Source organism: Schistocerca piceifrons, chromosome 4 (assembly GCF_021461385.2).
Source record: "Schistocerca piceifrons isolate TAMUIC-IGC-003096 chromosome 4, iqSchPice1.1, whole genome shotgun sequence".
Classification (NCBI taxonomy): Eukaryota; Metazoa; Arthropoda; class Insecta; order Orthoptera; family Acrididae; genus Schistocerca; species Schistocerca piceifrons.
In genome coordinates this window covers 643,539,218-643,566,027 of record NC_060141.1, presented here as the reverse complement: position 1 = coordinate 643,566,027, position 26,810 = coordinate 643,539,218, and positions in this window count along the sequence as shown.

Here is a 26,810-nt window from a genome sequence, read left to right as displayed (position 1 = left end):
CCAAAATCCTGCCATTCGTCAAGACATTAGACTGTATGGTCGTGTCCCGATACTGCACAGATTCACATTCGCGTCCCTAGCGATGACGGGCGACCGACAATCTCGCGAAGAGAACGTGACCCCCATTGATAGAGGTTCCATTCCAAGTACTTCGTCACCAGCCTTCTTCGCTCATAACTGTGTGAGGAATTTGTGCCGCTGGATACAAGATTTTGGGGTGGAATTCAATTGTCTTACACAGCGTTCTTTATGGTACTGTTTACGATCGCCTTACATTTCGCTTTAGAAACTATGAATGAATTTTCAGTGTAAGGCAATTTGTTTATTCGAAATAAACGGTTTATTTCACTTTCAATTAGCTAATTTTACCACATTGCAGGTTATCAAGCAAGTTGATATGAGAATAATGACATAAATTGGAGGCAACTTCAAATAAAAAAGAAATAATAATATACAGCCTAGTCACGTCACTCAAAATGTACATTCTACTCTATCACGTATCAGCAACAGGGTGGAAAGGTCAGTAAGTAATGTAATACGATTTCGTCTCTGCTGCAACAAAAAGACAGTAAGTATGCTATCAAGCTGTATGTCGATGCATATACATTCTCACTAGAAACAGAAAATATAGCGTTCTACAATATTTTTGTCTATTTATTTGTTTGTGATAGAAGCTGACACAATTTACTTTATTTTTATCACCATCATGTTTGATTGTACCCAAGAGGACGAAATTAGCTGTTAGAAAATAGTATTAGGTGTACATATCGCATAAAAAACAGCTTTTGCCAAACGTACACACTTGTTGATCGTTATTCATGTATCTATGTAATTTACAGCTAATTTTATGTTATTTTCATGCATCCCTCTAATTTATAGACTATTTCATGTTACTGTTTCCAAGGTCTGAAGATGATCATATGATTATCGAAACCAGTTACTTTGTAATTATGTACATTTGCCATCGGTGCTGTTTTATAATTAATTTCAAATATTCTATTTTGATCGATGACTTTGAAAGTTAACCTGTTTGGAGGCTATATAAAAAATGATCGAGAAAGTATGCAAAATCTAATTTACTGACAACATTTATTTTCCCAAAAACAAAGACTGACATAATTTATGGATAACACGTTATGATAGAATATCGTAAACAACTTACAGGCTGTTTAAGACCACAATGAACAAGAATCCTGGGTGGCAAAAGTGATTCAAGTACTCTGGCCCTAAAAATGTGGGTAACACAATCTGAATTGATCTGATGCTGAGCAGACTTTTATCGATAATCTACAGAAGTCTATATAGGTGCAGCTGATAACAAGTGGCGATTGTGATTTGTACCCCCTGACAAGGCCAGAGTAGCAGTACGCTACACTGTTTGCCTCGTGCAGCAATGTAACTTGCAGCTGGCGAGATGTGTGCGGCAGGTGCGAGGCGTGAGAGGATACCTGTGAATCGACCGTGGCCAAGAAGAAAATGCAAAATTTCATGATCTACCGATCAGGCAGACTGATCGCATTTTACTCTCTACCAGAGCCCTGAAATCATGGTAGATATCAATGTGTGACACACCTGTTCGCTGGTCGTACCAAGAACCAATTTGACTCACTTATATGACAGAGCACACAAGGATAACAAACGTCAAGACTGGTATATCAAACACGAATAAGTGTGCCCTTGGCAAACGACTAGTCCGAGACATTAGAAGTCACGCTGTCGGTACAGTAACAACTTCACCACAGGCTCCCCAGTCTAACTACTCACAGGTGAAGTCAGTCTTAGGACAGATCCCAAGTACCAACCACACATGCCAGAGCTTCGACCAGAAGTTGCTTCCAGAGCTAAGTCCAGAGCCCGAGGGCCTCACGCCTCTCCAGATAAAAAAATTCCGTTTTTCCGCAAAGTGCATTGCAGTATCGGCGAACACAAAATTTTGTGGATTTTTATTAGCCATTGCGTTGCATACAAAGCCCGTTTTAAGGCTCCACTGTGTATATCCATCTCCTCAGTCCATCGCCCCCAGCCCAGCCTTCGGTTGGCGCCAATGTAGGTATAGTGGCATTGTCCTGCTGGAGACCTGTCTCAACTAGGGGGTGATCTGTCTGCACTGTGCGACTGTGGGCCTGTCCAGCAATATTTACTGAGGGATGGGCTTGCCGCCACTTGCTTTCAATTTCCAACATGGCGTTTCTACAAACTAAGAACCATGAAAATACCTCATGCTTTTAGTGCCCTACAAGGCTCAGGCCATTAACTTTCTAGAGTCTCGCTCAAGTTGCATCATGTTGTAACAAAATCTTTTTGAAAAATAGGTGAGAGAGTAACTATTCCTCTCTCAACTTTTTCCAATAATGTTCTCAAAAATAACGGAATAACTACCACTCTCTAATTTCATACTTACAACTATTAAAACAAGTATGTCAATTTCATTATCAAATTTGGCATCCCTTAGTTTCCAAGCAGGTTGAAAAAAATGTTACAACCGTTGATTTAAATTGGTGTCCTAGTGAAGACAATGAATTTAGTATGCAAAGTGGGGATACTCAGTCCTTTGGTTACTGAACAGTTTTCCATTTTACAATATGGCAGGGCAGATGGTGAAAAAAGCACCAACATGGCAAATTTAGCTGTCTGGATCCTTTTTCTGAAGATGCCAGTAGTAGGTAACAGACTCGACAGAAAAATGCTGTGTAGTTTCTATATCAGGGCACGTCGTAGTTGGGTAAGGGCCATTCTGGGCCCTGGAAGAGTAACTTGGGTACCTTGTTGTTACATTAGAGGCATCATGGAAAAAGTAATATTGCTTGTGCCACAAAAGGTTTCCTCCACATCACATACTAATCAATGTTCGAAAATACAGAACACAAAAGAAAGGAAACAAAATGAAGGTACTTGGCTGTTATATAAGCCACTCTCAGACAGACACTGCGAAGACCTGAGTGTCGAAGAAAGTAGTCGGCCATTTAGGGTTTCACCAGTCGCTGTGCCAGGGCTTCCATCCACAAGTGGGACAAGCAAAGGTCACACATACCTGTCTAGTAAATGGTGAGGAACTACTTTTGCACTCGTTTGCCGTTCCAGTTATATCTTCCGCAACATGTTGGCGGCAGAGCGCTAAAGACCCCGAATTGTGGATATTAAGTAGGTCCACTATAGCCAGCGCTGCTGCATTTCTGTTTTTTGTTTATTTACATTTTATTTATTTTATTTTATAACAGAAATAAATAAATTCCCGTGGCAGCGACTCCGAAAGAGCGTATCTAACAGCGGTAACATTGTCACTGTTTCCGGCAACGTTTTACTGGTACTTAATAGCCTCAAGACTCATTTTGGTGGTCTCCGGTGGGGTAGCAGAACTTTAAGGCATACGATATTGCAACTTAACTTTTAAGGAAACTAATGTAGACAAACTAATGTAGAAACACTACTCCAGATTCATCTCCCCCATCATTCTACTAGAACCTTTGGTTAGTTTTAAGTATCAGGAGATGCCACAGGTGTTTAGATCTTGCGTCGGTGACAGGAAAGTCCAGGAGAGCAAGAGGAGGAAAAGTTCCAGCTTGTAACTATGAACAGTGATTTCCCGTACGAGTATGTGGATAGTATGTCAAAACTCGACGAAACAAGACTACCCGACATAACAGCATTCTCCAATAATCTCATGGGTACTGCCACAGGATTCAGAGTGCGAGATGATTATGAATGTCTGGCAGGAATTTAATATCCCAACTGTGGGACATTACGCAAAACTGTACATGCACATGGATGTACGTTTGCTTGCGGACGTTTTCGAGAAATTCTCGACTGCGTGCATAACCACATACAAGTACGTGCACACGAACGTACGTTTGCTTGAGGATGTTTTAGAAAAATTCCAGACTGCATGCATCGACCCTGCCTTTTATTACACAGCACCTGGGTTGACTTCCAATGTAGTGCTCAGGAAGACGAAGAAACCCATCAAGCTACGTGGACATGCTATTTTTGTTTTAACAATGGATCTGTGAGGGACTTTGGTAGTGTGTCTGTAGGCATCCCAAGGGAAATAACCTGCAGATAGGTGAGATGTACCCACACAATGCACTTCATGATAGGGATGAAGACAATGATAGGAATATCTTCTGGTAAACCTTTCGGGATGTAAGGTCGTGGTCCATGAAACTCTTCAGCTCCTAACGTTTCGTCCAGAGCTGCGCTGGACATCTTCAGAGGGGTGTTTCTCCTCCGGTGAGTCTTGCCGACTGAAGATGTCCAGCGCAGCTCTGGACGAAACGTTAGGAGCTGAAGAGTTTCATGGACCACGACCTTACATCCCGAAAGGTTTACCAGAAGATATGTCATCCGGTCGTGAAAGCTTTCATACTATGATAGGAATAGATCAGGGTGTAAGAGGAATGAATGTGTGAAGAATAGTATGACTCGCTTATCATAGTTGTAAAATGGAGTAGATTGCAGACCATGTGTGCTGTAGTGTAAAGAGCTTTTTTTTTCATTCACACCACACCATGTAATTTTTTTTTCATGCACAACATGTGTGCCAGATTTTATCTGCACAGCATGTGTGACTTGTATGTAGTTTTGGTTTTCCTATACAGAAGAAAATGATAAAACTATTTAAAAAATTATACAAATTATAAAAAATCTGTATCAGAAATGAACTGCAACGTATTTTATTTTTTTAAACTGTTTGACAGCACATCATTTAAAAAATTTTGTACCAGGCACACATGTAAATAGTCTAGCTATTAAGTTTCACCTGCTACTAGCCATCCCAGTCCTATCAGTTTTCCAGTATTTCTTTTCCCTGCCCAGCGCAATTAGTAGATATTTCGGATACGTCCAGTGCTACTATTGTAATATTGTCCATGGATACATAGTCCATTGTAAAAAAATTGTCATGTTGCTCAAAATTGCTTGGGCTGTAGGCTATAGTTATTATTAGCAACAGTACTAGTTTATAGGAAAAAAGTGCCTCTGCCTCACTGTTAGATTTCATTGTAAAATATGAAAATATCTGTTTTATAAAAGAACCAATTTGTGATTGTTTCGCAAAATATCAAAAATGAATCTCTTTCCTAAAAAAAAATTGTATCACACGAAACAAATTGTGTCTTAGAATTGTATCTCAGGAACGAATGTGTAGAAGGAACCAAACTGTGTCACTTCACATGAGTCTGTGTCGGTGTCCAAAAGAACCGAATTGTATCTCAAGAACTAGAGTGTATCACATGACCGAAATTGTATCTGTAAGAAGCGAATAAACGAAAAACTTCATTACCTATCCCATTTGTATATACAAAGTATGGGTAGGAGAAAAGTAATATTAGTGTTGAAGATGAGTCCTATAAACGAGATGAAGTTTAAGACAGACAATAGCGAAATATATGTAATGGTTGCATGGGACTGCGTCTATCGCGTCGCACGTGTTTCGTTGATGGGCAAAGGCACATGACCGTGTTCACTTCCAAAAATATATAGCAAATAAATCTAAAATTATATCTCCTGTGCTTGACAAGAACCATAGACGCAGTATCTGGGTAAAGTTACATATGAGAAAGTGTGAAAGAAATAAAGTGCACACAGATTATGAGCTAAAAATTCATTCATTTCTCATCCAACTTAAAAGTAAATCTAAAGTTTCATACGTAGACATAAAACTATTTTCACACAACGTCTTCTTTTTGAATCAATGAAGAGCAGATCACCCATAGAAATCTAGGTCTTGTATAGTATCCGTGTGGTCAAATAATCGAATTGATGTCACCATATCTTTATAGGATGTACCAGGATAATCCCAGTGAATTCCATGGTACTAATGTGTTAACAACTTTGAGTCCTCCATGTTTTAAAACATTTCACATCTTTGGAAGATCTTGGTGATGCTATGTGTACGAGGAATGTATCTATTATACCATCATTTTCTGTGTTCACTATGAATGCAACATCTTTAAATGTGAACTGTGCACGCTCTTCATTACCAAATCCCTGAATGTCCACAATGACTTTCACACCTTGAGATACCATTGTAAAATGCTTCAGATACGGCACAGTACTTGTTCAGTTATGCAGCTCGATGCACAGCATCAGTGGGCAGGCAACATATAATCACACTGTCATGTAAAACTAGAGCTCACGCTGCTGTGTGTTAAGGAAAAATTCAAATTCAATTCTCATATCTATAGTTCCCAGTTTAATTATCTCATTCTGTTTGGAGCAGTCTATTACGTTGATTGGCGCACAGCTCCTTCACTTTCCACAAGTTAAGTAGAAATTCTTCCTCTTCACTGGAAAAAGCATGGAACCACACATACAGTCAACTGCTAGACTGTACACATTTTCATTTCACTACAAGTGTAAATTATCATACGGGAAGAATTCAGAGTTCTGGTAGACTCTGGCATTCCTTAACCTGCAAATTTTCAAATTTCGTGGACTATTTGCTATATTCCCTCTTCTGTTGCTGTGGAATGCAAGTATGATGAATCATGACATCTCCTGTTCAAAAGGTTCAAATGGCTCTGAGCGCTATGGGACTTAACATCTGAGGTCAGCAGTCCACTAGAACTTAGAACTACTTAAACCTAACTAACCTAAGGACATTGCACACATCCATGCCCGAGGCAGGATGAATGGCTACAAATGTTCTCCAGGTAGCTCAGCATAACCATTTCCAGTCAGTGATCGGTTCAGTTGGATCAGCGGACCCATGCCATTCAGTGTAAACGCAGCCCACTGTATTATGGAGCCACCACCAGCTTGCACAGTGCTTTGTTGACAAATTGTGTCAATGGCTTCGTGGGGTATGTGGTGTCACCGCCAGACACCACTCTTGCTAGGTGGTAGCCTTTAAATCGGCCGCGGACCGTTAGTATACGTCGGACCCGCGTGTCGCCACTATCAGTGATTGCAGACCGAGCGCCGCCACACTGCAGGTCTAGAGAGACTTCCTAGCACTCGCCCCAGTTGTACAGCCGACTTTGCTAGCGATGATTCACTGACAAATTACGCTCTCATTTGCCGAGACGATAGTTAGCATAGCCTTCAGCTACGTCATTTGCTACAACCTAGCAAGGCGCCATTATCATTTGCTATTTATCTTGTGTTGCATGTCCCATCAGACCAATGTTCACCAATTATGGATTAAAGTTAAGTATTCCAGAAGCTACGTACTTTCTTTGCTGGTCTCAATTCCTTGTCATTTTCCAGACCTCACGCTAGCCTGCGTGAGCTTAAACGCGTGCCCTTCAGCCTCCCGTCCTAGTGGATTGGCTGTCTTGCCAGTCCACAAAAGTTGGTGACGAGCTAAATCGCGTTTGTACCAATTCTGCCCTGCTGTACTTGTGTAATGGCTTCGCCACCATCTCCAGATGTACAGTCCGAATTTTATCGCTTATAGAATCAGCAGACGCAGGCCTTATTGGATGCCCTTGGACAGCTCGTCCAGGGTCAACGTGCACTGCAGAACGATGCGGCAGCCGCCGCTCCACCGCTCACGCAGCCACAACACGCAGTTGCACAACCTTGTCGTCCTTTTGATGCGGCACTGGAAAGCTGGACGGAGTGGTCCCGCCAATTTGGATTCCATCTCGCTGCCTACAGAATTCAAGGTAATGAGTGGCAGCCTTTTTTGTTAGCATCCGTAGGCGTCCAGACGTACCGTGTGATAGTGAAATTATTTCCCCGACGTGACGTAGCAACTCTGTCCTATGAAGAAATTTTGTCTGCATTAGATGCTTATTTCAAAGAATCAGTCAATGTAGTTGCAAAAAGGTATACCTTCTTTCGTACAAAACATACAGCCGGTCAGACTAATAGGGAGTGTGTTGCAACTTTGCAAGGCCTTACTAGGGATTGTGCTTTTGAGTGTGAATGTGGACTTCCTTATTCAGATACTATGGTGCGTGATGCAATTGCACAGAACGTTTCTGATGTTCGTATAAGGGAACAGATTTTAAAACTAGTCAATCCCTCCCTTCAACAAGTGATGGACATATTGGATCGGCAGGACACACTTGACTTTGCTCAGGAATCATTTCAAACTTCGCCACTCGTGTGACAGGTTCACTGGCCCGCCGGGCGAGCTGCACGGAACAGTAAACAGCCCTCCCGCCCGTCCGCACAGCTGCCGCCTAGCTCTCAGCCACGTGTGCCGCGCAAGCAAGCAAATGCTGTGCTAAAATCATGCCCGCAGTGTACTACTAGACATTCGCGCGAGAATTGCCCGTCACGCCAGGCTATTTGCTTTTTCTGTAATAAAAAAGGACATGTTCAAAGTGTTTGCCACAAAAAGCTCAGATCGGACACTCACAACCGTTTCAGGCCCTTTGCTTCGCGCCGGAATTGGAATCGAACCCAGAATACTCAGGCTCGTGACCCTTCGCCCATGGAAATTCATGCAGTTCATTCCACTCCACCCAGTGCTACTCTCTCTAACAGTGACTGTGTTCGTGCCACAAATAGTGTGCGTCGTCATCGCCGGAAAGCCCGTCAAGTCGCAAGTGATCCTGTATCAGTGTCAGTTCACGTTGCACGAGACAGTCGCTCTTGTCGTCAGCAGGACAATAAACTTTTTGTAGACTTGGACATTACTGGCAACGTGATACCATTCCAGCTCGATACCAGAGCTGCAGTTTCCTTGATCAATCAAGACATGTACAAGCCTGTACCTCTACGTACAGCGCAGAAATTCATTCGCTGGTCAATTTTCCTCTCGCAGTACCGCTACGATATCTTGTATCGGTCCACTGCTAAGCATGGAAACGCCGATGCGTTGTCCCGCTTGCCTATTGCTGAGGATAGAGCATTCGATTCTTCCGAACTTGCTTGCATGTTCATTGATTCGGAAACCGATGACGTGGTCGAATCGTTTCCGATTGATTTTCGTCGTGTAGCTACAGCCGCAACTGCTGACCCTGTCCTTGCTACCATTCTGCGTTTTGTTGCCACGCAATGGCCCTTGTCAAAGTCATGGATCGAGGATCCGTTGGTTCGCCGATTTTTTGCTCACAAGGAGAGACTTTTTGTTCGACGTGGTGTTTTGCTGTTGCGTTCTGATAATGATCAGTCCAGGGTCGTGGTCCCACGTTCGTTACAGTCCTCTGTCTTACGGCTTCTCCACCAAGGACATTGGGATATAGTGCGAACGAAACAACTTGCTCGTCAGCACTGTACTTGGTTCGGAATCGATGCAGCGATTACGAATATGTGCTCTTCTTGCATGGCGAGTGCCGAACAACAATCCGAACGACCGCAGAAATTCTTTGCATGGCCGAAAGCCACTACCCCTTGGCAACGCTTACACATCGATTTTGCTGGTCCATTCTGGAATGCTCGATGGTTGGTTGTGGTAGATTCATTCAGTAATTTTCCTTTTGTTGTCCGGATGTCTTCCACGACGTCATCTGCCACCATCCAAGCGTTATCCGCTATCTTTTGCATTGAAGGTCTTCCACAGACTATTGTTTCCGACAATGGCCCACAATTCATGTCCGCAGAATTTCAGTCATTCTGCAAGGCCAATGGTATTCAACATCTGCCGTCCGCGCCGTTTTGGCCGCAGTCAAACGGTGCCGCTGAACGATTGGTCAGGACTTTCAAGTCACAGATGTTGAAGTTGAAAGAGTCGCATTCTCGGGAGGACGCGTTATTGCTCTTTTTGTCCTCGTATCGCTCTCAGCCCCGCGATGGTCGCTCGCCGGCTGAGTTGTTGCACGGTCGCCCTCATCGCACCTTGATGTCTTTGCTACATCCACCGCATCAGGTTCCTGTGCAGCGGCAGACACCTGCTTTTGCCCCCGGCGACGTTGTATACTATCGCAACTATCGAGGTTCACGGCGTTGGCTCGCAGGGCGCATTCTTCGCTGCCTTGGCCTCGCTATGTATCTGGTTTTGGGGGCCTCTGGTGAGGTGCGTCGGCATCTCAATCAGCTGCGCCTCTGTCGTCGCACGAGTTCTGCCGCTCCCCGTCTGCTTTCAGCGACGGTGCCGTCCGGTCAGCGCCCTGGGGACCCATCTACTGGCTCGCCTTAGCCCCAGGTGTTACCGACGCTGCCTTCCATTTTGCCCCGTGGCGAAGCGCCGCCACCTGTTCTCCCGCCGGCGACGCCCGCAGTGGACGCGTCGCTGCAACCGCCGGGCGCCTCCCTGGGCCACGCGCCGCCGATCGCTTCCCGTGACCAGCTGTCCTCCGACATGGAACTCTTGCCCGCTCCGGACCACATGGCGTCTTCGCCCGTCGGGTGCCCCGACCCGATGGAGGTCGACCCTTCGACCCCTCCTGTCTCTCTACGGGCGCGTACACCGCATGTTGGCGTGCACCCTGGACTAGGTTTTCATGCGTTTCCTAGCTCCTCTCGGACCGAATGGCAGGGTGCGGGTGGCACAGCCTCGCCTGTTGTTAGGCTCCCCACCTCGTCGCATACGTCAACATGGGGTCCTCTCCACGGCGGGCGGAAGCCTTATGACACAACCGTCCGCCGATTTGCGGGGGAGGAATGTGGTGTCACCGCCAGTCACCACACTTGCTAGGTGGTAGCCTTTAAATCGGCCGCGGTCCGTTAATATACGTCGGACCCGCGTGTCGTCACTATCAGTGATTGCAGACTGAGCGCCGCCACACTGCAGGTCTAGAGAGACTTCCTAGCACTCGCCCCAGTTGTACAGCCGACTTTGCTAGCGATGGTTCACTGACAAATTACGCTCTCATTTGCCGAGACGATAATTAGCATAGCCTTCAGCTACGTCATTTGCTACGACCTAGCAAAGCGCCATTATCATTTGTTGTTTATCTTATGATGCATGTACCATCAGACCGATGTTCAACAATTATGGATTAAAGTTAAGTATTCCAGAAGCTACGTACTTTCTTTGCTAGTCTCAATTCCTTGTCATTTTCCAGACCTCACGCCAGCCTGCGAGAGCTTAAACGCGTGCTCTTCGGCCTCCCGTCCTAGTGGATTGGCTGTCTTGCCAGTCCACAAAAGGGTATGTGCCACAAACGAAGCCTACACTCAGCCCCTAACAACTGAAATCGGGACTCTTCTAACCAGACCATAGTTTTCCAGTCCACTAGGGTCTATGTGGTCAAAGCCCAGGAGAGATGATATCGTGCTGTTAGCAAAGGTACTAGCGTCAGTCGACTGCTGTGCCTCTCCTGGGTTTGTGACCACATCAGTTAGACTTTGAATGACTGAAAAACCGTGGCCTCGTCAGATGAGTTCCAATTTCAGTGAGTAAGAGCTGATGGTAGGGTTGGAGGGTGGGGCAGACCCCATGAAGGTATGTACCTAGGATGTCAACAAAGAAACTGTGCCAACTGATGGTAGCTCCATTATGGTGTCAGCTGTGTTTACATGGAATGCATGGAATGGACTGAGTCCTCTGGTTAAACTGAACCTATCATTAATTGGAAATGGTTATATTCGGCTACTTGGAGACCATTTGCAGCAGTTCATGGACGCCATGTTCTCAAGCAACAACGGAATTTTTGGTGGATGACAATGCGCCATGTCACCGGTGCACAGTTGTTCATACTAAGTTGAAGAACATTCTGGACAATTCGAGCGAATGACTTGGCCGCCGAAATCGCTCAACATGAATTCCATCGAACATTTATGGGACATAATCCAGAGGTCAGCTCGTGAACAAAATCCCGCATTTGCAACACTTTCGCAATTATGGACAGCTACAGAGACAGCATGACTCATTATTTCCACATAGAACTTCTAGTGACTTGTTGAGACCAGGCTACATCGAGCTGCTACACTATGCTGGCTAAAAGGAGGTCTGACACGATATTGGCAGGTATCCAATGACTCTTCTCACCTCACTGTATAACTGCTTACTATACTCAAGCCATATTCCCATTCCGTTAATAAATATATTTCCTAGACCACATTACAGTTCCGAAATTATTACGTTAACACCACAGATCGAATTTTACATGTACAATATCTCACATAGATAGGTCCCATCCGCCAATATTTCCGAAAATTATACCAATTTTCTTAAAAAAATTATCAGGATATGGCTGTAGATTGCTATGTGATATCTATAGGATGATCGTAAAAGGATTAGGACCTGGAGTAAAAAATGGAGCTATGGAATATTATGTCCAATATTACCAGCTGATGATGTCATTGTGTGTGTGTGTGTGTGTGTGTGTGTGTGTGTGTGTGTGTGTTTGTGTGTTTATGTATGTGTTTTGTTTGTGCACAACGTCCAAAATACTTACTGGCAGTATTCTTCAGCTTGTTCTTCCAGGGCGAGAGCGAAAGGTGGAGGGGGAGGGAGGGGTGGGGAGCAGGAGGAGGGAATTCCAGAGAAGATATTGCAATTACAGGAAAGCTGACACCGAGAAGTGCCGTCAGTGATATGAGCCAGAATATACACTGCTACCCTACTGCTGACGTCTGATTCCCACTTCCTGCTTCAGAAAATATAGAAACAGTTGAAAGACGCTCACACACGGTACAAAGTTTACAGAAGACATCTGACATTTAAATCCTCCCTCCCTCAGCTGTCTGACGACTTCAGCGACACGTATGCATCCGGCACTAGAGTTAAATAAAATAAATTTATAAGGACCTGAGTACATCGGAGTCCGTAACTGCACTGGTGAGCAAATCTTAAGGACGAACGTAACTTTCGCAAGATGTGTCACTGCTAAGAAAGATAGTTGAATAAAACTTGGGCCATACACAGAAAGAACTGACACGGTGTAATAGAGAAGGTCACTGAAAGAAATACGGAATGAGAAGAAAGCAAATTACACTTTTATTGAAAGTCAATAACTACACTGAACTCAGTCCGCACAGCTAGCCGCGCGGTCTAACGCGCTGCTTCCCGAGCGGGAAGGCGTGCCGGTCCCCAGCACGAATCCGCCCGGTGGATCAGTGTCGAGGTCCGATGTGCCGGCCACCCTGTGGATGGTTTTTAAGGTGATTTGCCATCTGCCTCCCCTATTTCCACCTCAGTTACACTATGTCGGAAATTTCTGCGCAAACATTGTCTCCAGGTACGCGTACACCATAATTATCCTGCCACGCAAACATTTGGTGTTACACTCGTCTGGTATGAGACGTTCCGCGGGAGGTACACTGGGGGCCGAACCGCACACTAACCCTGGGTTCAGTGCGGGGCGGCGGTGTGGTGGGTTGACTTCTGTGGCCTGTTGTGGGGCTGTGCACCACTGAGGGCTACGATGGGGCGAAGCCTCTCTGTCGTTTCTAGGTCCCCCGTTTAATACACAATACACATACACTCAATGAACTCACCGCGTTTCATTATGGTCCCCTGGACGTTACCAAAGGCGTGACAAGGTGACCTTAATAGGGTGTGTGACTGCCATAGACGGTAAGTTTTTTTGTGGTGGAACATTCCAATCCTTGTCATGCGCGGTTGACAACTGTATGCGCTGTAACATGTCTAGTCAATGCTTCCTACACGTGCTCGGTGGGATTTACGTCAAATGAATTGGCAGGCCAGTACATTCGCCAATATACCAAGAGCTACTCCTCCTCCGCTGTTCAATTCGATAACGCATTATCATTCTTAAAAATGAGGCCGCACCCGAATGCACCATTGAATAGTCACACATGGTGAAGAAGAGCAGCTTTGCAATATCGTTGACCTGTGAGATTTGGAGGTCATTTCATCTACATCTACATATTTACTCGGTTAGTCACGAAGCGATGTGTGGCGGAGGGCGCTATTCGCGCCAGAGTCATATTTCCCCCCTCTGTTCCACTCGCGGATCGCGCAAGGGAAAAGCGACCGCGCGAGGGAAAAGTGACTGTCTGAACGCCTCAGTAAGAACTCTAAAATCCCTTATCTTTGAATGGTGATCATTGAGCGATTTGAAAGTTGGTGGTAACAATATATGCTCTACATCCTCGACGAAGATCGGATTCTGGAATTTAGTGAGCAGCCCCTTCCGTTCAGCGCGTCGTCTATCAGCAAGTGTGTCGCATTTCAAACTTTCGATGAGATTTGTAGCGCTCTCCCGATGTCTAAATGTACCAATCACGAATCTTGGCACTCTTCTTTGGACCTTATCAATCTCTTGAATTAAATCCAACGGGTAAGGGTCCCATATAGACGAACAGTACTGTAAGACTGCACGAACTAAAGTATTGTAAGCAATTTCCTTTGTTGAAGGACTGCATCGCTTCAGGATTCTACCAATAAACCGTAATCTATAGTTCGCCTTACCCGTTGCTTGTGTAATCTCATCGTTCGATTTGAGACCATTTCGAATATTCACACCCAGATACCTGACGGATGTTACCGCTTCCAACGACTGTGCATTTATTTTGTACTCCAACATTAATGGGAATCTTCACTTTGTTGTACGCGGTGGGTTATACTTACTAATATTGAGAGATAACTGCCAGTCATTACACCACGAATTTATTTTCTGCAAATCCTCACTGATTTGTTCACAACTTTCGTGTGATACTCCTTTCCTGTAGCCTAATGCCTCTGTCAATACCATCAATCAGATCGTTTATGTAAATCATAAAAAGCAGCTGACCTATTACGCTGCCCTGGGGCATACCTGATGTTAAGCTTGTTTCTGTTGACGTCTCCCCATTCAGGACGAGAAAACTTTCTACAACCGCATATGTCATCGGATAAACCGTAAGCGCGCACTTTTTGGTGCAAGCGACAGTCCGGAACTGAGTCGAACGCCTTTGAAAGTCGAGGAATGTGGCATCAACCTGGGAGCCGGCATCTAGAGCCTGTCGTATATCAGGCACAAAGAGGGCCAACTGTGTCTCGCATAACCGCTGTTTCCAAAATCGTGCTGGTTTCTGCAGATGAGCTTCTCAGTCTAGAAAGGTCATTATGTCTGAGCAAAAAATATGTTCCACAACTCTCAACAAATCGATGTTAGTGAAATTGGTCGGTAATTGTGTGCATCCGGTTCTCTACCCTTTTTACAGACTGCTATGAAAATGAGCGTTTGGCGTCATTGGCCGGGAGGCCCCTTGCGGGGCAGGTCCGGCCGCCTGGGTGCAGGTCCTACTACAGTCGATGCCAGATTGGGCGACCTGCGAGCCGGATGGGGATGAAATGATGAGGACGACAACACAACAACCAGTCCCTTAGCGGAGAAAATCCCCGACCCAGCTGGGAATCGAAGCCGGGCCCGGAGGATGGCAATCCGTCACGCTGACCACTCAGCTATCGTGGCGGACGTAGACTGCTATGACCTGGGCCTTCTTCCAGTCCCGTGGAACGTTTGCTGTTCCAATGATCTGTGACAGATGATGCATAAGAATGGTGCTATATTTGTAGCATAGTCAACATAAAATCTTACGGGGATACCGTCTGCGCCAGATGCTGTCCTGGCGTCTAAGGATCTTAAATGTTTTACAATCCCAGAGACATTTGCGTTTGATCGATAATTGACAGGGGGAATGGTGCTGCAATCGTCTACCCTAAACGAGTTTTTGAAATCTAGGTTTAGAATTTCGGCCTTCTATTTATCATCATCCGTTACATTACCCGTAATGTCAGCAAGAGAAAGTATTGAATTATTCATAGTGTTCATAGATTTCACATACAACCCAAATGTTTTGGGGCTATTTTTAGAATCTGCAGATAAAAATTGCTTCCAAATTCGTTAAAAGAATCTCTCATTGACCTTTTGACAGCTGCTTTCATTTCGAATTATTTCTGTTTGTCAGCGGGGCAGTGACTACGTTTAAAACGACTCTGCAAAATTCTCTGCTTTCTCAGCAACTTCCTAATATGTTTGTTGAACCAAGGTGATTCTATCCTTCCCCTATATTTTTGATACGCGCATATTTCTCTACCACGTGGTGGACAATAATAGTATGCCCATGTACCTTAATGCCCCCACACACTGCAACATCTGGACCACCAAAACGACCGTGTTCGACAATGCTGGACGTGCCCTCATAGGGCGAGAGGCAGGAACACGTAATCAGAATGAGATTTACACTCTGCAGTGGAGTGTGCTCTGATATGAAACTTCCTGGCAGATTGAAACTGTGTGCCGGACCGAGACTCGAACTTGGGACCTTTGCCTTTTGCGGGTAAGTGCTCTACCAACTGAGCTACCCAAGCACGACTCACGCCCTGTCCTCACAGCCTTACTTCTGCCAGTATCTCGTCTCCTACCTTCCAAACTTTACAGAAGATCTCCTGCGAACCTAGCAGAACTAGCATTCCTGAAAGAAAGGATCCAGTCATTGAATGGGGTGCAGTCACAAGTCAACGTTGCTATGACACTGTACTCCTTCCTAAAGTGCATCTTTTCAGTATCGAACGGCGGAGATGGACGAGCTCTTGGAACGATGGATTATTCGGCGAGTAGACTGGCCTGCCCAATCTTCCGACTTACATTCCATCGAGTACGTGTAGGAAGCGTTGTAGAGACGTATTTGCAGCACGTCCACATGCACCAACGTCCTTACAGGAGTTGTCAGTCACGCTCAGGGACCAATGGAATGCCCAACTACGACAACTCCTCGCCAACCATGTGGCCAACATGGGAGCACGTTGCAGAGCACGCACTTCCGTCAGTAATGACCACACATCCTATTAAGAACCATGTCCCGCCATTTGTAATGTCTAGGAGACCACCATGAAACACGGTACCTTCAGCGTAATTCTTATCTTTGACTATAAAAATGTCATTTCTCCACATCGTTGCGTCTTTCTTTCAGTTGCCTTCTGTACTATACTGTAGCTATTCTCCGTATCTATGGTCTAGGTTTCATCGAGCTATGTATCATGACAGTAACACATCACGTTTGTATGACTTTGTGAAATTGCCGTTTGGGAAATATTCTCTGTGAATTATTGGTTCACAGAAACCACGGAAAATATGACTCATGATCATCTAACAGTCTTATTCGGTGATTTTCAGTTTCATTTTCCTATTCAACTCGAAAATCATGTAAGAAAAGAGACATAGCAAGAGCTGCACTCTTTACATCTACAACGCTTCTGTGATCTAAGATCAATAAAACGCCCTCAAGGTCTTAAAGACCGACTGGTCGTTCTTCAAAGTAAAACACAGTCATTTTTAAAGAGAAAATTAAACCTGACTACTATTTCTTGTACACAGTGATGTTGGTAAATATTCGTACGTAAAATTTGTTTTACTTCTGATGCAACAGGTTCCGCTAGTTTGTACTGTATTAGGGGTACATGGACTGTGACACTATGTTTATACAGGCTCCCAAAACCAGATTTCGTAAACCGATCTCCCAATACCGCGTTTAGTTGGTCATGTAAACACTCGAAAATCTGTTCTGAAAACCCGCTTCTCGCTGCATGCTTCCCACTACCACAATCGATTTTCACTACATGTAAACGCACAACCGTTTTTGAAGTGCTTGGCGTGTCAGGTTACGAGTTGTTTCAAAAAATTTCGGCTAGTTTTGACGGAGTGACTTTTGGCACATTGAATGAGAAGTATAAATATTACACTGAGCATGAAGCTGTCTACTTCTAATATTTAACTGAAGAGACATAGAGATTGTGCCGACCGAATCAGAAATTGGAACAGCTGATTTCTAGTCGCTCTATTTGACTGGTATAGGAAATCCGCCTCATCTGTTACCATGTAAAAGTGAGAGCGAAAAACGGTTTCCGCAATTATGTTTTCGTCTTCCAGAAAATGTGTCGCATGTAAACGTAGCGTGTGTTGTCTATGTAAATAGTGTAGTGCGCGTAAGAGTCAGAGACAGCGCTATTAAGCAACAGTGTTATGAACCAGAGACATTTTTAAAAAAGGAATATCTTTAGCAGCGCGGAGTGGCCTCGCGGTTAGAGGCGCTATATCACTGAATGCGCGGCTCTTCCCGCCGGAGGTTCGGGTCCTCCCTCGCGCATGGGTGTGTGTGTTGTTCTTAGTATAAGTTAGTATAAATTAGTTTCAGTAGTGTGTAGGTCTAGGGACCGATGACCTCAGCAAAAAAAAAAAAGGTTCAAATGGCTCTGAGCACTATGGGACTTAACTTCTGAGCTCATCAGTCCCCTAGAACTTTGAGCTACTTAAACTTAACTAACCCAAGGACATCACACACGACCATGCCCGAGGCAGGATTCGAACCTGCGACCGTAGCGGTCGCGCGGTTCCAGACTGTAGCGCCTAGAGCCGCTCGGCCACCCCGGCCGTCGATGACCTCAGCAGTTTGGTCCCTTAGAAATTTGCACATTTGAACATTTGAATATATTTGTATCTCGGCGGCTGTGTAACATGGCAGCAAAGAATGATGAAAATTATTTGTTCGGTATATTATAGAATTGGCGAATAAAGTAATGATCACAGAATAATAGGTGAGGCTGGATCTTAAAAATTCTCTTAACAGATTACTTCCAGTCTGATCAGTTACCGAATTTCCACGAAGGCATGACGTCGGAAAGAAGCTAACAGACATAGCCACAAACCTGCACTACACACACGACGACTAATCACGGATTCAAGTAATTGCGAGATTAAAACTATGTGGCTCTTTACCAAGATAATACCAGTTGATGTATGTTGAGGAAATTCAATTGATTTTTACAGCACGTTGAGTTTAGACAGGTGGATTTTAAGAAAGACTATTCATCGCTACAAAATACAACACCAAATACAACACGTAAAACTGAATAAAGAAACAAAAACAATAACAAGGTTATTTTAAGTCTTGTAGTTGACCTAACATCATTTCACTATGTTTTCAGAATCAACGGTGTTCAGATGAGGCTTGTTCCCTGGACAAGACGCATAACTCAACAGTAGCACATCATGCACTAGGACCCGGAAACCACCAAATTCGTTTCTCTGGCACAGTGGTTTCAGCAAGATCTAGAGAGAGGCCATAGAAATTCAAAACGACAAAAGCAATTTCAATAGAAAGAAGAATGGTTGAAACTAGACAATTTTGTGGGCCTAGTTCTGAATAAAACTAACAGCGCCAACGCTTCCCCCACTACAAGCTGTGTAGCAAAAGTCGGTGCGACTCCGTGATCTTAGGTAGCGGTCTGTTGATGTCACGAACCGACTGCTGCGTGGATACATGTCCCAGTTCAGATTTCTGAGCTGGTTTGGGGCTGTAGCAGCTTTGTGAGTTGTTAAAGCCTCTGATGATGTCGCCAGCTTTGGAAGACGAAACATTAGGCTAGCAAATAACTACACTTTGGACCACGGCCTTACGGTCATAAATCAAATGTTGCTCAGCGTACAACGTATCGATATTGCGATAAAGGAGATAAGTGACGAACATTTTTGATGTTTCATTATATACAATAAATCTGGCCCAAGTTTCTACACATTTAGCGTGAAATATGAATACTCCATCTTGAAATATTCTGATACAGATTGTCAAATAATGTAAGATACTTGTCTGGCAATGGATGGAAAACAGTGTTATACTTCCATCAGATTTTCCTCAAGCGATCCGGTTCTCTAGCGAAAAATGAGCGAAGCGTATTTGCTGGAATCGAAAATACAGTATTTCAAAGCATCTAGCAAGTTTAATTCATTTCGATTTTTATTTTTACATTCGCTTTCTTCTAAGTACATATTTAAAAATGAAAGTGTCTCTTCGCACGTTTGTAGCAGGAAATGGCTTATTTCTTTTTACATTTTTTACTGTTTTAAACGAAGGGTTAGGAACTTACAACTTTGGCAAACAATGTTGTACGCTGTACAAAGCCGAGACAATGTTTTCAAAATACGTGTAAGATGCCTCTGAAAAGATTTATGGTCAGTTTTGGAAACTAATAAATGGAGACCATACTAAAAAGTTACTCTGGTGCGCGTTTAGTATTTTATGTTGAAAATTTCTGTGGTAAATTACTGGGAGAAAAGTATTTCACTTTCCAACTGAAACTGTACCCGCATCTGTATCACTGAACAAATATTAATATTTTTGGTTTCAGTTTTAGAACACAGTGCTTCTATCTCTCGCTTTTGACCAATTAAGGTCTAGCATTCATCTAGCTTTCACGTCAAGGGAGCAAAAATATTGAAAACTACACTATGCATCAAATTTGTGGGTCAGTCCTCTGTTGCTTTCATATCCTCAAATTAAACCGTTATAAAAGCTTCAATTTATCAGGCCTTTTTATATAACACCTCAATTAGAGGCAATGGATTTTTTCAGCCGTGTTATTGACAAATAAAGCACGAGCCAGATTCCGCTTTTCCCTCATCTCATTAATTTTTGAAAAATTAATGGAACAGGCGTTAGTAGCATTCAAGTCAGATTTGGCGCTGATGGGTTAAGAGCAATCCCTGACAACAGCATGCAGGAAACGTAGAGACCAGTTCATTTTCATTTTTGTCGTCTCCACATATAAATAAGCGTGGTGTGCGGTTGAGGGGAGATATGTTTTACGACCGTGATGCATGCCCACTCGCTTGCGCAGTCCAACCTATGCTCACTTCTTCCTTAATAGCATTGCTCTGCAACTACGCCGAAACATCTGCTGCATGCGTAAATTGCTAGGAGGGGGGGGGGGAGGGGGGGAGGGGGGGGGAGGCGGCACTGGTGGTTGCTACAGCACCAAATGATGTAACATGAACGTGACAAGAATTCAGTCCAATGATGGCAAGCACTTTACAGAACTACACTGTTGACACGCTGAGGACAAGTTCACAATCAATCACTCCAATCCACCAAACGTCTATTTGTGATCACGAAAATTAATGCAGTTCGAGGTCTGTTAGAAAAAAAAATCAAACATTTTATTTTTTGCGAAAACCTGATGAATTTGAATCTAACGCAGTTGCATGAGCCGATCTTGAACCTTCATGTGCACTCGCGAATTTTTACATCCTGTCGATAGCGTCAGTTGCTGGCAAGCAGCAGTTGAGTGAAGTAGTTTTTCATTTCAAGAGAAATGATGGAACGACTGCGAGCAGCGCTAATGCATCAAAGTTTGCTAGAAATTTGACGACAGTTAGGTGGAAACCATTTGGAACATTCTCTCGGTGACGATGCTATGAGTATCACGTATATTAAGGTGTGACACAACCGGTTTAAAGACGGCTGCACATCGGCAGAGGGCGAGCCACGCTTCGGTCGGTCATCAACATGCCGAAATGACCACGTCATTGCTATAGTTAACGCTGTGATGATGTGGAACCATCGAGTGACTAGCAGAGAAATTACTGAAGAGGTGGACATCAGCACTTTTTCGAAACGTTCCATTGTGACCGAAGATTTGGTCATGAAGAGAGTGTCGGCAACAGTAACTTCGTGTTGAAGTCTGAGAGCACATGCTGGACTACACAGAGTCCCCGACTTCGTGAACACCATAGTCACTGGTGACGAGTCCTGGGTGTACAGATATGACCCGGAAACCAAATCCCAGTCCTCACGGTGGAAGTATTCCTCGTCACTAAGACCAAAGGAGGCCTGCCAGCAATGTCAAAGTGATGCTGATTGCTTTCTTTGACTCCATGGTGTGATACACCATGATTACACACGACAGGGTCAAACAGCAACCAAAGACAACTACAGGGATGTCCTCCGTTATCTACGTGACGCTGTGCGGTCAAGAGACCGGACTTGCGGTCAACAAGAAATTGGAATCTCCATCATGATAATGTTCCAGCACATTTCTCGCACTTGATTCAGACTTTTTTGGCGAAATACCATGTTTCTGTGCTTCAATAAGCTCGTTACTCTCCTGACTGGCCGCCTGCCACTTCTGGCTGCTCCAAAAACGGAAGAGGTCATTGAAAGGAAAGCTATTTCAGACAAGAGGACATTATGGCAGCAGTGACAGACAAGCAAAACTACATTCCGAAAGAGGCTTTTCTGGCATGCTTCCAAGAATGGTGGCACCGCTGGGAGATGTGTTTGGTGTCCCACGGGATCTACTTTCGGGATGATAGGATGTCCAACGCTCCAGGTAAGCCAGACTTTTTTTTTCGGCCAAAGGTGGGATACTTTTTTAACAGACATCATAATCCCACTCACACGGTGCTGGAGATGTGAGTGGATGTGAACTCTTACAATCCACAACTCTGTTTAACCCTTTCTAGTCCATAAACCACAGCCCCTGTTACATGGTGTGCACGTACCAATGCATATCAGTGAACACCTTCTAGCTCCAGTTTAATACCTTTTCATGACACGGTTCCCTCCATACCTTCACAGCTTGAGCTAGGCGACGTTACTCTCTGCGAATCTACACTCTCGATCTCTTGGCGCCGAACTCCACGGTTTTGCCGCGAAGCATAAGCGATGCTAATAGCTCTGATGTGGCTATCGATCTCAGCGATCGTACAAGTAGCTCATATTCCCTTCGAAAACATGTTCTCAAATTCTGAGGAATTTCTAAATAAGATGCCGCTAAAGGCTGGGAATGGGACAGAGGAGGGGGGGGCTTGGACCCACAAGAAGGAAAGTTTCACCTATTTATAAAATAAAAATGCCTCTAATGTCGTTTGACATACTATGCCACTCTGAAAATACTAATTCACTCATCCATTCATTCCAATGTACAAGTGTTGTCCTTCAGAAAGGAAGCAAGGTAATAATTTATAAACTGTTACACAGAAATATTTCTTCTACTATTGTCTCCCTGGTGTACTCAAACAGCACAAAAAAGAATTACAAGAAAAGATAATAAACAAAAGAATTCACATAAAAGGACGTAGTAAAAAGTAAACATTGTTAATACAAAAATGAAATTTTTTCACAGAGCTACCAAATGTTGTCTATATGAGCAAAAAACATCTAGAAACAAAATTATAAGGTGATCTTACAGACTAACACACGCAGTTTGTTAACCTAACACACATTAAATGCAGACTTCTTCCAGTATGACAATGCTATCTGATGCACTCTGTTTAATCTAGATCAGAGACAGGGAAATTTTTGAGAACCTACCGTTCGATGAATTGAAGCAGACGCACAGAAACATCACTTTTGCAGCAGCGTTCAGTCTAAATAAAAAACAACCTTGACACAATTACACATTATCCGCAGGAGAAGCGGGAGATCGCTGCAATGGCAGGTGCATCGCCCTTACTACTAAAGTATCCACCAACTCGTAACTGCATGTTGCAATTATAGACTACCAAAGACGGTGACGAAAATAAAGTTAGCGCCCCATTGAAAACTGTCGTACTACATAGCTCAACAAATAAAAGCTGAAGTCTTACAAGCTCTGGATGCCCTTGTTATTTTAGAATTACGTGTAATCTGAAATAAATAGCCTTATCTCTAGACAAAGGAAAGTAACAATGAGTTATAGCAACCTTCCATAACACCGGCACCTCAGGGACCTAACGTAATAAAAAATATTCGAGGTCACAACATAGACGGAATCTTAACACATTCTGCAGCAAAATACGTGACATTGTAATTAATAAACGAAAGTAAGGGTGTTCTGCTATTGTAACAATATTTACACTCTCAGTAAAAGTTTACAGATGAAACACCGTGATAACATTATAACTAACATAGAAATATTTAAATTAAATAAGTAGACCCTGTCTTGCAGCATACTAGATTCTTTACAGCCGTCTCCTTTGTGGTACGCCTTGATATTTTTCACATGATATTTTCCCACGTACCTGCCTGATTTCGCAACCTCTAATTCCACTGTATTAGGACACTCACTGCCGATGATTTTGTGAGGTCTCTTCAACTCTAGATTGAATTTGCATTCCAGAGAATTTCTTGTGTGTCTTGATTAACACCATGTCGACTAATTCATACTTAATGTGATGAATGATCTTGCCGTCATGCTCCTTTCTTGGTTTGCTTTTGCTTCTAATGCTTGCATCGCTATTTGTATCATGTCTTTCCATTACTGGCTTGATGTGATAACATATTTAACAAGCTCAGTATATATACTTTATGGCTCCAGATTCAATAACAATTTTCAGTGTGCAAAGCCAGTGGATGCGTATGGCAGATTATTGAGCCCATCTTCATAATCTTTTAAATATTCTAGCCTTTCTTGCCATGATAATGCGTCCTGCATATGTAATTAATCTCTTTCTTTATTCATTCTGCAAGCTTTGAATCAGGCCTATATTACACTATTAAAACTCGTTCTATGTTGTTCTGATGGAGCATTGCTTCCATCCCTAAAAATGAACTGTAGACAATTGTTGCAAACGTTTGTAAAATAATAATTAGTCGTCTTTACCACCATTACTGTACTGGCAGCCCTTTGTAACAGGTAGAATTTCACTTACGTTGATCCTACACCAACTACTACCAGAATCTGCATAGAATTCCCTCGTGCCTTAAGCAAAAATCGCAATAACTTAATGGCAACTACACTCCTAATTCCATCTGGTATGATCAGATGCATTGGTCCTTGACATCTGACTACGGTAGTTTTTGCGTTTAGGCATGAATCACATGTACGCAGCACCTTTCGTATCTTTCAGTTCATATTAAAAAAAGCATTTTCTTCTCAGTTTCTCAATACACTTATGTGCCTAAATATGCATCATTAAAGTGGGTGTATGAAATTAGTTTTGCGATTACATACTCGCTCTCTTGTTTTGCGTCATCTAAGCACCGATACAAAGTTTTGTTATTTGTCAAAAGTATTTGGAGAGGCTTTCCTGGCCTGTACAATTATAAGTCGCCTTAGCAAGTTTTAGTACTGGATAGATGTTTTGTTCACATCGTGTGATTTTTATTGACGTTCTACAAGTAAATTTCATGTGATACACCTTTCGTCAGATCGCATCTAAAATCCCCAAAGGATTGCAAGTATTTGTCACTCTCTAACTAAATATTGGTGCCTCCCACTTGGTTAATGTGCATCTTGCAAACTTGTGGTTCTTATATCTTTTTTGATGATGTAATGTTATTGACAAAGACGCACACCAAGGCAATAACCTGACAAATCACATGCCATATAGAATTCTTTACTTAAGTCTGGGTACAACAAAAAGTCAGGAATGCATTGTTTCTTCACGACATGACTACATTCTCACTGACAATCTTTGGTCCACTTCCACAGGACTTTAAGAGGCAGAACAAAAGTGGATTATTATCAATTTTGTATAGAGTCCAGATGTACTGAGGAATCCCCTCCTGTGTTTCTTTGCAAGGTGGAGAAATCTTTTATAATCTGCACTTTTACTACATCCATTCAATTCTTCTTTCACTAATTACATAACACAGGAAGTTTGTCAGTCTCTTCCAGATTTGGATTTTTCTATGTTCAGTTAAAATACCATCTAAAATTTCCTGCTGTTCTTCCCATGTTAGTGTGACTTGAAGGATGTCACTGACGTAACAAACCGCTTATCTTAAATGTTGTTTTCCTGATACCTTGTCCAGTGATTTAACAAATGGCTGAAGTAGAAATGTTCAGCCCAAATGACAAAACATGGTAGAGATAATTTTTACATTCATGTAGAAAGGTGGTATATTGTCTGGAACTTTTATCTAACGGTACCATCCAATAAACGGATTTCAAACCAACGCTGCTATATACTTTCGCTCCATGAATTTTTTTAATTAGTTCTTCAAGGTTCTACATTCTGTCTCAATGTGGTAAAATTTTTTGTTTGCTCGTCAGGTACCAATTGTTACTCAGAGACCACCATTTTACTTATATATGATGAATAATAATACATTGTTGTACTGACTTCTTAATCTTTCTCTTATTCCCATCTTCAACATTTCCTTTATTTTTTATCAATAACTTCTGTTTTTGCTTTCTGAATGCATCCTTTTTTAAGTAAATGTACTGCCTCCAAAACTCATGAACTAATGCTGGATACATACCTCTCCCAAGATGTTGAAACACAGTTTGGAATTGAAAAGGTAAGAGCGGGAAGCTAGAGTGGGAGTGCCAGACCAAGAAAGTTTTTATGCCAAAGGAAGAAATTATTTTAGTTTTTTTGAAGCCAGTACTGCATGAAAACAACAAAAATAGCACTTGATTATAATGAAGAGGCATGACAATAAACACAAAGAATTAAATACAGATGAAAATGACACAGAAATCGTAAAACTATGTTACAGCAGGCAACATACTGACAGGAGCCAGCTCTGTCACCATTACTGGACTCACTTTCTGTCTGGTAAAATTGGCAATTTCGCACAGTAAATTGGCTGCACATGGTAACTACAACATTCAAAAGGCATTTCTCATAAAACATGAAAATGACTAAAAGATACACAATGATACAAATATGAAAACAGACATTTGCAAATTGTACACAGAGTAAGTGAAACCCCAAAAGTTTTAGAGTGCTGAGTAACTGTTTACTTAAATCTGAATATATTGAATAAAGATCTGTTAACATTTAAAAACAACAGAACAGGCAATAATCATTGCTAATACCAGAACATAATTAACATAACACATGACCTAGGGTGAATATTCCTATATCAAACCCAGTGGAAGTCAACCGCAACCTTACAAATAACATTAAGAAAATAACTGGACCTAGGCCACTCAACCATGAGACAGAAGGAGTCTATGAAAGTGGGCAGTTTAAACAGATTTCGCTGTTCTTCTTATGCACACACATACAATTGCAGCCCTAGACAGCGATGGAATGTCCTCATCCATGTCGTTCATGAGTATGGGGAGGTGGATCGTACAGCACCGTCGCAAGTTGTTCCGAGCGAACGTTTGATTTAGGATAGCTTCTTGTATGTAACTTAGGGGGCTGACATTTAGCGGCCTACCCGGGATACACACATGCATCCGTTAGCCTGCCATGAGGAAGCTATTCAATGACTCTTACTGAATGCGTACATTCACCACCTATAAGAACCTAAATAAAGGACAGTAGTTTCGTGTAATCGCTTTCAAAATTTGTATACTGGACTTTGTTATT